This window comes from Mustela erminea, chromosome 7 (genome assembly GCF_009829155.1).
Source record: "Mustela erminea isolate mMusErm1 chromosome 7, mMusErm1.Pri, whole genome shotgun sequence".
In the NCBI taxonomy this organism is placed as follows: Eukaryota; Metazoa; Chordata; class Mammalia; order Carnivora; family Mustelidae; genus Mustela; species Mustela erminea.
Window position 1 is genome coordinate 127877971 of NC_045620.1, and position 11498 is coordinate 127889468.

Below are 11498 nucleotides of genomic sequence, written 5' to 3' on the forward strand. Positions count from 1 at the left end.
AAATAAGCATTTTAGAGGCACCTCACTGGCTTAGTCAATAAAACATCCAACTTGTGATTTTGGAGTCCAGAGTTCAAGCCTCACATTGGGTGTCAAAATTACCTTAAAAAATAATAAAATAATAACAAAATAAGCATTTTATTGTATTTTATCCTAGGAAAATCTTGGACTTAGGCACCTAGGTAAATTAAAAAAAAAAAAAAAAAAAAAGTAGCTCAGCAGGAAAGAACACTCCATTTGAAGTCAGAATATTGGGGTGAGAACCCAGCTCGGCAGATCCCACATGTTTGGTCTTGGATATTCCAATTCCTCCCTCTGAAAAATGGACATAACATCTATACTCTCCTTACTTTACAGAATTGTTGTAAGAAAAGAATATATTTTTTATGATCAATATCATTTAAAATTAGTACATTCCAGGGGAAAAAACCTAGGTTTAGTTCTCCTCTCTCAATAAAAGCAAATATTCTACTTAAGCGAACAAACAGATTTCGTCACAGCAGCATTTTATATTCTTTTAGGAGTTCTACATTTGCTTACTGCTCATCTCAGATTGTTAAAAAAAAAAAAAAAAAAAAAAAAAAAAAAAAAAAAAGACCCACCACATTTTTCATGTATTCCTCTATCAATGTTCCTACTCCCAGGCTAACTTCAGCTCATCACTCTGTTCACAGGCTTTGGAGTTTTCTCTTCTCATCCAGGTGTTGTCTCTGCTCCTGACCCTGCTCCTTCTCTCAAACCCATATGGGTTTTCATCAGCCAATGCCAGAGTCAGGTGGGTTTGCCCTTGCAGTCGACAGAACACCGGGAGGTTCCAAGAGCCTCGCAGACGCAGGGAGAGATGTGAAGGAAGTCGGGGAGTGTCAGGTGAGTGCATGTTGATAGCGCTGCAGGTGGGAAAGCTGGTCTGGGAATTGTTCCCCCTCAGCCTGGATAATGTCCACAATATCCCCGTCCTCCTGACGTCGCTGGACTTCTTTCTATGCCACTTGGTGGGAAACGATTTGGTTCAGCTCCTCCTTCATTCAGCACATTGATTTTCTGAAGCCTTTTGGATTGCAGTTCCTGACTCCAGCTTTCTGCCAGCACTGCGTACCTCAGTAGCTGTTTCTCCACCATTTTGGAGCTCCCAATTAAGTTGTAGTCAAGGCTCTCATGGCATAAATTAGGAACAGAAAATCCAGTTTTAACTCATGGCTCTGGAAAACAATGAGGCCTGCTTTGGCAAAGGCTCCTTCTCAGCCTGGGTGGGGTGGTGGGGGAGGACAGCCCAGCCAATCAGTCAGCTGTGCATTTTCTGGCCCACAGGAGCAAAGCTCCTGGTAGGCACAGGGCTGCCTGTTGGCAGTGGCTCTCCTCCCGACCTATGGCAGCATCCTTGCTGTGTTCTTGGCAAGCTCAGGAGTGGGAGACTGCTGAAGTTAGCATTCTAATGGGGAGGCTAACTGCTTTCCTTCCGGATTTACTGCCCCCAAGGCCTGAGGGGCAGGCAGCCTAGGTCCTGGCAACTCATGGGATGGTTTTCTGTTACTTTTTGGAAACTTCCTATTGTGTTCTGATGTAAGGGTTCTGAGGGAGGCCCTCCTTGAGATAACCCATTATCTAGTATGAAGAGAGACACTGACCTTTTCTGTTCCCTTCCCTGCATGCACAGAAGCAAAGTCAGCACGCCTAGGTCTGACATGGCGCATCAGTCATAAAAATGCGACACCAACATTAGTGGTGGGCGTGGGGCAGCGGCAGCACAGCAGCAGTGTTCCTGCTCCTCTTGCTCTCAGGCCTGTGCTCTGAGCTGCACACAAATCCACAGCTCCGTTTTCCTTTCTTGGCCCTGGGCCCCTTCTTTCCGGCACTCTTTCAAAAACATCACAAGCCACGCAGGTGGTTTTTGTTGCACCACAGCTCGTATTCTTGACAGATCCTACATCTGCACATTAATACTCCTTGATGCTTCCAGCCTGAAACTTTCCCAGACACACTGGCCTAAGAGCCTCAGAAGCCATGCATGAGGGAGACTAACAACGCAGGAATTCCTCACTGGGTCTGAGGGTTGGGGGGTCATGGTATTTTAAACAAGAGAAGCTTCATGGTCACTTAGCTCTGAACTTCAAGGCATCTGACTCCATTAGAAACTCACCCTCCCTTCAGAGCAATGAGTGCTTTAGCCAGGGCTCTGGGGCAACTCCAAGTTACTGTAATCATGAGGTATTACCATTGCCACAATTGCAATCATACGATTCATATTTATTAGGGAATAAACAAATGACAACAATAATAACAGCTAACATTGTTTGGGTCTTTCCTATTTTGTAAGGCACTGGTCTTGTTTAGACAATTACTCTTAACACTCACGACCACTATACAAGGTAGGTAATAATTTGCACACTTTCCAGATAAGAAAACTAACAAAAATTAATAAATAAATGAATTGACCGAGGCCAGACTATTGAATTAATGGCAGAATAGGGAATCAAACCTAGATCACAGCTCCCAAACCTATGCTAGCAAATTCCATTTAATTATGCTGAGTTTGAGTAAAATGTGGGGATCAGGAAGCACAACAAAGAGACTAAGGGCCTTCAAAACAAACTGCCAGGAACTGATTTCTGTTCTGGGACCTGTCATCCAAGGAGCCATTGGAACACTTCACTGGCCAGAAGAAACACTTTTCTCATTTTACTAGTATGTGGTGAAAAAGAATGGGGTACAGTGGTTTGGACTGAGTGAAGAAGAAGTTTCCCAGATTCAACAAGAAATAAAAATTAGGGGGAAAAAAAAAAAAGAAGAGATTCATCTCCCAGGAAGGCTGGAAAGAAGAGAACAGCATCATCCCTGAGGATACTAAATAGATTAGTGGAATGGCCATGAATAAATCAGAGATTTTAGAGATGGCAGCCAATAAAAAGAAACTGTGTAGAAGTTGTCTTTGAGTGCTTGTTCCCTCCCATCCTTCTGAAATAACATGAATTGTGAGTAACACTACAGACATTATATACAATTATTCCAAAATGTTTCTTTAAATCTAGAATTTTTATTTTAAGGCTAACTCTGAGAAATTTGGCAGTTATAAAAGTCATCAGGATAGAGGAAGGGGGAGAGGTTCAGGAAATATGGTGGGTCAGTACAGGGTTCAAGCCATCCATTGGGGCCTGAAATCAAGCTTGAGAAGAGTTAGCAGACCCACTGATTGTCTGCTGGAGAAAAGTGACAGATGGCCTGAGCCAGAGAGCTTCTCAGAGAGGGAGGCTGGAGTGCTGCCTAGGTCCCAAGTGCATGACTAACTCATGACTTATGGAGAGCCTGACAGGTTTGACCTTGGAATGGTGAAGAATCACACTGGAACTGACCACAACCCCTTCACTGAGCTTCATCTCGTGCCCTAACGAGGGCCTCCATCATTCTCGCATTATGACTTGGGTATGAACAATATCTGTGGTCTCAACCACAGGGACAGGTCTGGGAACAGTCTCAAAATACACATCTTAAATCTCTTCCACTTGATTATCTACTTTTGATTCCATCCACTGTCCATGTAGATGGCTGAGACTAGAAAATCAGAGGGAGGTTTGATTCTGGAAAGAATAACATTCTCAAACACATAATCATGAAAATGAATTTGATTTCTTCAGAATTAATTGAAGGTTCCCGAATATAGAAATAATCAAGCTAGGACTTACATATTATTAGCTAAATTCAAGATTTCTGCTGATTTATTTTCACAGACAGAGTAGTCATAATGTTGGTATTAATGTTATTAGTTGAATACCTCATTGGACATTCAATGAAAAGCTGCTATGTGCAAAAAAGAAGGTATAACTATGCAGGAAGGCTGTGACAAAGCAAACTTAAGATCTTAACACCTCATTTTACTAGCAGTTTCAATCTAGTTAAGAACAGACCGAAATGAATTTTACTATGTTGTAGTCTTCCCCTGATGACCTTGAGACAGGAGTGTAAGTAGTATTATATGATTGTGTAATGGGTAGAAAGTAAGTGCTTTGAACATATAATTGACCTCGCTCACCTGCCCACACTGGCTGAACAAGGCGCTGAAGGAAAAAGGAAGGAAGACAAATTTGTTCAACTTCTAGGACACAAAGAGTTCTTTTACCCTAGATATGTTGAGATAACATCATAAAAAGTGCATAGGGTTGAGAGAGTAGGATAAAATGGTAAGGGACTGCTTCCAGGTGGGTATTCTGTTAGGATACCCCTGCATAAAGCTAGTGTCCCAATGGGCTAGAGTTCCAATGGGCTATAACCTTTGTAAAAGGTTGAATGAGAAACAAATTCTCTGCCAAAAACAGAAGATCAAGAAAATTTTCCAATCTCTGAATTGGTACCAGTGTAGGAGGTAGGCAGAAGATTTTATAACCACAACAGACCCCTTCACAAGATTACTATCCAAATTTATGCCACCTGTGAGGTCTGAAAAATCTCAAATGGACAATTTAATTTAAAGTGGTCCTAGGTCAATGGTGCCCCCAGGAAACTGGCAGAAGCAAACACACATCATTTCTGGAGGAGTACTAATTGAACACAGGCCTCAAAGAACTCCCACAGATAAAGTTCCAAAGAAAATGAACAACTCACTGGAGAAAAAGAAAAACACAAAGAGACAAGGCACCTTGAATTAAATTCTAGAGAATCCATTCCTTAATATATCAGACATTGTAATTCTCAGAGAATATATAACAACCATATTACTTTGTTTGAAGAAATAAAAGAAGCATGAACATACAAATGATAATCATTATTTTTAAATGTAACAATATTTTTAAAAGATGGAAATAAAATATTAGAAATGAAAAATTATATTTAAATTAAAAATAAAATAGATAGGTTAATGGAAGACTAAAGTTAACAAGAATTAGTGACCTAGAATATAGAACCTAAAACATTAAAAATTCAACTCTTCAAAAAGACAGAGAGATAGAAAATATGAAAGAGAAACTAGGAGATAGAGCATTGAGTGTGAGAGCCAATAAATGTCCAATTGCAATTACAAAAGAAACAAGAATGAGGATAAGCCAATATTTAATGACATTAAGTTTGAGAATTTTCCAGACCCATTGAAGAACACCAATTCCCAGATCCAAGAAGTATAGTATATTCCAAAAAGAACAAATAAAAAATAACTTCACACAAAGATAGTATCATAGTGAAACATGAACATCAAATTAGTCCTTAAGTATGTACAGAGAAAGGATAGATCATGTGAATATCAATTAGAGAGATGTCTCATTTCATAGTAGTATGTATGGAGATCAGAAGACAATGCAATATTTTGGAATGCTTTGCCCAGTAAAACTGTTTTTCAACAAGGAGGAGAAAATAAAGACAGTTTTGTAGAATGAAACACAGAGGTTATTATCAATATATCTTCACTGCAGAAATGCTAAAAGAAATAAATTGAAATAAAAGAAGCAGGAAGCAAAGAAATCGTGAGTTAATCTAACTAAATACTATGTAAGAATAATAATGTTTAATTTGTGGAGGAATAAAACCAAGAAATGGAACAACAGTAAAATATGTTTGGAGATGAGGAAGTCAAAGTATTTCAAGACTTTGGCTACTCCAAGCACAGTCCAAGTACTGGTAGTACTGGCATCATCCAGGAATTTTATTAGAAATGCAGAATTTCAGGCCCCAACTTAAGCTGTCTGTGTTTTAACAAGATCCTCAAATGATTTGACTATATATTAAAATTTGAGAAGCTACTTGAAATATTTAGAATTTGTTAATTATGAATTATTAAAAAAAAACTAATTGGAGGACCACTAAAATCATCAATATAGAGCATCATTTACAAATAGTAGACAGAAAAATGATGGAATGAGAAAAAAATTGAATCTATTGGCCAGTCTGTATAGTCAGGAATTCTGTACTAAAATGCTCATATATCATAAACTTAAAAAACAACAGATAATTTCTCATTCATGTTGCACATCCTTTGTGCATTAAATGGGTAACACAGAGAAGTAGAGTGAAGTAATTTCTTGTATATATGAGTCTGCATCAATAATCTGACAATTTGTTTTCTGATTATTTCTTTTGGCATGGATCTATTAACAACAAATTCTCTTCTTGATTTTCTTTTTCCTTATTTTCCTTCACATTTGGAGTATATTTATTTGGATACAAAATTTTAGGTTTTCATTTATTTTCTTTAAGCACTTTCAAGATGTTAATCCATCATCTTCTAGTTTCCATCATTATTTCTGATGAGAATTTAAATGTTAGTCTTATTGTTGGTCATTTGAAGGTACAATATCTTTTTTTTTTTTCCTGACTGCTTTTAAGATTATCTTTTTGTTATTGGTAGTTTTACCATGTTATACATATTTTTAAAATTATTTCTCCAATTTAGGGTTTATAATTTTTCTTGAATTTTATATCTCAATGGTTTTCATCAGTTTGGGGTAATTGATGACTGGTATCTCTTCAAATTTTGCTTCTCTCATAATACTTTTCCCTCTTCTTCTAAGACTTCAATTATACATGTGTTAGATTTTTTCACCATATCCCATATGCCTTTAGTGCATTTTTAGCTATCATTTTTTAAGAGTTTTTACTTATTTATTTGACAGAGAGAGAGCACAAGTAGTCAGAGCCAGAGGCAGAGGGAGAGGGAGAAGTAGGATCTCCTATGAGCAGGGACCCCTCCTCTCCCTTCCCCCCATCCTCCATGCAGGGCTCCATCCAGGGCTCCATGATCCCTGGGATCATGTCCTGAGCTGACAGATGCTCAACTGACTGAGCTGCCCAGTTGTCCCATATTTTTAGCTATCTTACATCTTTTTTCTTTGCCTGAGTTTGGATATTTGATAGTAATTTATCTTTTAATTCATTTATCCTCTCTTCTTCTGTGATGAATCCATTTAATATGTATTTTCAGTTCTTAATTTTCTTTTATGTACTTTTCAGTTCTAGAATTTCCATAATTTTTTATATCCTAGTTCCCAAGGGAAATTCTTACTCTTGACATCTTTTTTAACACAGTAATCACTATAACATAAAAGTAAATGTCAAATAATAAATAGATCACCCATTAGTCTGATTCTATTATCTGTATTTCTTCTTGGGTTTAGTTGTTTGGTGCTATCTCCTGACATACTTGATTATTTTTATTTAATGACAGATACTGTGAATGAAAAAATATGTAGAAATAATTTGAGATTTGGGACTTATCTTCCTCCAATGAGGACAGAGTTTTATTCTCTAGTAGGCATTTAGAATAGGTACAAATCACTGTAACAATGCAATGTCTGGCATTGACAAAGCTCAATACCTTTGTGTGTGTGTGCACGTGCATGCGTGTGTATTGATCTATTTCCAGTTTGCTCCAGTATTCCTAGTGTGTACTCCTTTTAGGGGTCCTAACTGGCTGTATGGGACCTTTATCATGGGTCCGTTTCCTTGATATATTGAATCCAGTTTTTATCTCCTCAGGTCCATGAGATTGCCAAATGTTTTGCTCAATTAGCTGCCACTTCTTGCTCAACTTTTTAGGCTATTGGCCCCATGCCAAGAACAGCACATTTCTTGAGTAGAAAGCAATGCAAAATTTAGGGTTCACTTCAATGCACTTAACTTCTTTCCATGTTATAACCCAGCTGGTCAGTCCTGGTTGCCATACTGGCTCTCCAGTGCCTATATGGATATTTTTCCCCCACCTCGTCTAGATGTTTTTGGTGGGAATGTTGGTCTGCAATAAGCTACTCCATCATTAATTGGAAACAGAATTCCAAATTCCAACTTTGAATTTAGAATCTTAAAAGCACTCCCTTATGAGAGAAGAGGAATATAAAAATGTATTTTGTACATAGAACATTAAATGCCCCAATATTTTATAAGAATAAATAAGTGAATAAAATACTCTTTCAAAACTAAAAAAAAGGGGGGGCAGCAAAGTGGTGCCCTGCTATGTGCTGTCATGTAATGTTCATTTATTATTTATAATAACACTATGAGTGATATTATTTTTACCTCTATCTCATGATAAGATAAATATGATATAGAAAATCTAAGTCACTTGCATAAGGTCACATAAACCACAGAACCTGTGAGCTGAATACCAGTACTATATATCTTCTCAATTTAAAAAATATTAAAAAATTAGTATGACCAAAAGAAATAAACAGAAGAAACCTGGAAGAAATTAAGAACATCCATTAAACACTGATACATCATTGATACACTGAAGCATCTTTTTTTTAAAGGACAAAGTTTTAGTGACAAAAATTTACATCTGTTTCTAGGAGTCCAATCATGCTATTTGATTCTACCATTAAGAGTATTTAAGTAATCATTACATTGTAGATTCTGTTCCTTAGATTTCAGATTTTAGAATCAACCTCTTGACAAAGTGTATTATTGTTACAGAACCATATGTAACATTGGTTTAGTATTTTCTGACTGTTAGGCACAGTGCTAAGCACTTTATATAGATTGAACAATTTAGTCCTCACAGTTACTTATGAACAAGTTACCATTATTACACCAATTACACATGTGGAATTTGAAGTTTTGACAGGTAAAGTATCTTTTTCAAGATTACATAGCTAATAAGTAAATAAGTGATGAAATGCAGTTTGAACTCTGGGAGCTTACTTTTAAATAGGTTCCTCCCACAGCATGCTCCTCCCTCCCAAAAATAAAGTTAAAAACAAGACAATGCCCAATTAAAAATAGGAAGGTGAAGAGAAAAGAGGAGGTAGGAAGTAGTATGGGTGTGCAAAGTACCTCATCTTTTATGGAAGATCATCAATAGTTACTGTATAAAGATAATCTTAGAAGTAGAAATAGAAGTATTTATTTAACATTATTACAGCCAAGGAAAATAAAAATGGAAATGTAAACTATTAAAATCGGTTGCCATTGGAGTGCAGGATGGGGTAAAATGGTAGATAAATGGGGGAAAAACTTTATTTTCTCATTTTATACCTTTCTTATTTGTTTTCATTGTATATATATATTACAAATAGAAACTAAGATATATAAAAAGATAAATTATAGTATAATAATGTTAGAGGGGGCATATTCCACTGAAAGCACATGTTCTTGATTTCTCTTGGCCACATGGCAAACAAGTTTCCCCTGGAGAAGGCCTGTGATACGTGGAAGAGTCTCCATAAGTCTTTCTAATTCTAGGCCAGTGTTAAAAAGCCCATATGGCCCAATAAAGAAGTCATATTGAACCATAGCTGCCTTATCCATTATAAAGGTTATATTTTGGCCTTGACATTTTCACTCTTTTTGTTCTTATTTCTAACTGGTTCAGAACATGAATGGAAAGAAGAAGTGTGCTTTTCCTCTGGGTACCTAGGCAAACTACAACAAATTAAACAAGAAAAACAGCATAAAGTTGACATAGAGGAATATCAGTAAATCATTTTACAATTTTCTTATCTACATTTCATATCTAAAATACCATAGGATGCTTGGAACCATTTGACACCCTTCCTGGACTCGGACATAACAGTTTTAGGTGGAGTAAAAGCAAATTTGGAATTTAAAAAACAATCAAGATTGTATTTCATTCTTTTTTCATCATTCCACATCTCTCAATTTAAATTGTGATTGGATAAATGTAGAAAATGTTTCATGCACTTTTACGCAAAGTATAACCTTCCAGCGTGAAGGTTGCTGGATTACTACACTAAATAAACTCTGTTTTGGGAGAGCCCTTGCAAAAAGGGTTTGCAAAAATCCAAACCTCTCATTTCTTTTGAGAAGTTTGCTGCTTCTTCACATCCTCAATCATAGCTTCATTCATTCTCCTGTCACAGAAGCAAGTCTTCTTCATTTTCATGGGCTGCTTCCCAGAGGTACAAAGGGGGAGAGGAACCACCTTGAAATCCCATAGGTGCCAAAGCAAAGAGAACCTGGGGCTCCTGTTGTTTTTCATGAACATGTGCTTCTCTTTCCACATTTCCTACTCTTTGCAAAGGTGCTGAGAAACGGTAAAGCTGGGACCGGCTGGCTCCAAGCAATCTGGCCTGACAGCCCAGAACCTACTCTTAGGATGTGCATTTTACCCAACAGCTGTTTCTGCTTCACTCTAATTTGTTCAGGATTTGGTTGGGACCCTAGAGTTCACCTTCTGCAAAATATTTGTTAATTTTTGTTTTTAGCTGAGAAAATACCTTTTCCCCTCCCAAAATGAGAACAATTTGCTCTGGGATTGAAGATGGATTTGTATTATAGTTGCAGTAGAGATTTGTTCAATTGCTTCATAGCCACATACCCAACACTCACTAATTCCTTTTAACAAGAAAATGGTAAACAGGTGGAGTTGAAATCATGGATAAAGAAAGAGTCCTCTCCAGTATGTTCAGTTGGGTCTTTGTAAAAGGAATTCTACCCAGCTGGCAAAGCACATACTTATACAAATGAAATATTTTTTTAAGAAACAGCATTGAGAATGGTAGACATGATAACATGCTCATGAAATCACTGGGTGGACAGGACTTCAAAACAATCAGCATCATTTTGCTAATTGCCAAAACTCCTTTACAGATATGACCACCTTCACTTAGAAACCAATTTTTTTTCTATTAAACCATCTCACTCTATTTGCTTTGGTCTTAAAACAAAACCCTTTACATTGTTGGTAGCAACAATCATAGGCTTGTATTTTAATATAATAATTAATTTTTCCCAAAGATAGTAATGGCCTCTGTAAGCCTAACAAAGCCATGTATCTGATACCACACTTCTCTAAAAGATAGAGAGTTTTCTCTCCTAAAAAGTATTTATTTTTCAATTTTCTGAAGAAAATATAGCTAAACAATTGATTAAGAAGATCCTATGCAGCTTATCAGTCCTGAAAAATACCCAATGAGTCCCACAGAGCCATGAAATCAAATAACAAGACCATTTAATTTTCCCTATCAGTACATTAAGTGCCAGGTTGTTATTTGTAAAGAATAATCTAATTTTTCTTTTATATTGAGTAATATTTTATAAATAGATGCAAACACATTCACACATACACATAAATTCACAATCACAAATAAAGCACACTATAGTGTGCTTTCTTCTTTGTCTAGTGTTTAGCCCTAGTAGTGTTTTGTTATATTTGTTTTTAACTCCATTCTTTGAAATATTGTTTTTATTTTTTATTTATTTTTTAAACTATTTTATTTTTAAAGATTTTTATTTGTTTATTTGAGAGAGAGAGAGATCACAAGTAGGCAGAGAGGCTGGCAGAGAGACAGGGGGAAGTAGGCTCCCCGCTGAGCAGACAGCCCGATGTGGGGCTCGATCCCAGGACCCCAGGCAGAGGTTTTAACCCACTGAGCCACCCAGGCGCCCCTCCTTGAAATATTTTTTAAGTTACCTAGGGCAAGATTGAATTTTTTAATACTAAAACAATCTAATTAAAGCTTTTATAAAATAAAGAACATGCTATAATGAAATCTTCATTGTTCTATTAACATTAAAAAATTCAAATGTCTTCCTAGTTTGTTTCCAGCAGAACTTTAGAACATAGA

At 36.7% G+C, this 11498-nt stretch overlaps 1 long non-coding RNA gene across 1 annotated transcript; it reads right to left on the reverse strand.

Annotated features, from left to right (window-relative positions):
* Positions 1-359: 359 nt before the first annotated feature.
* On the reverse strand, positions 360-1887 carry LOC116596153. Its single transcript, XR_004288031.1, has 2 exons — positions 1626-1887; positions 360-1199 (listed from the first exon to the last, which is right to left on the reverse strand). It is a non-coding gene; the product is annotated as an uncharacterized LOC116596153 (long non-coding RNA).
* Positions 1888-11498: the final 9611 nt, after the last annotated feature.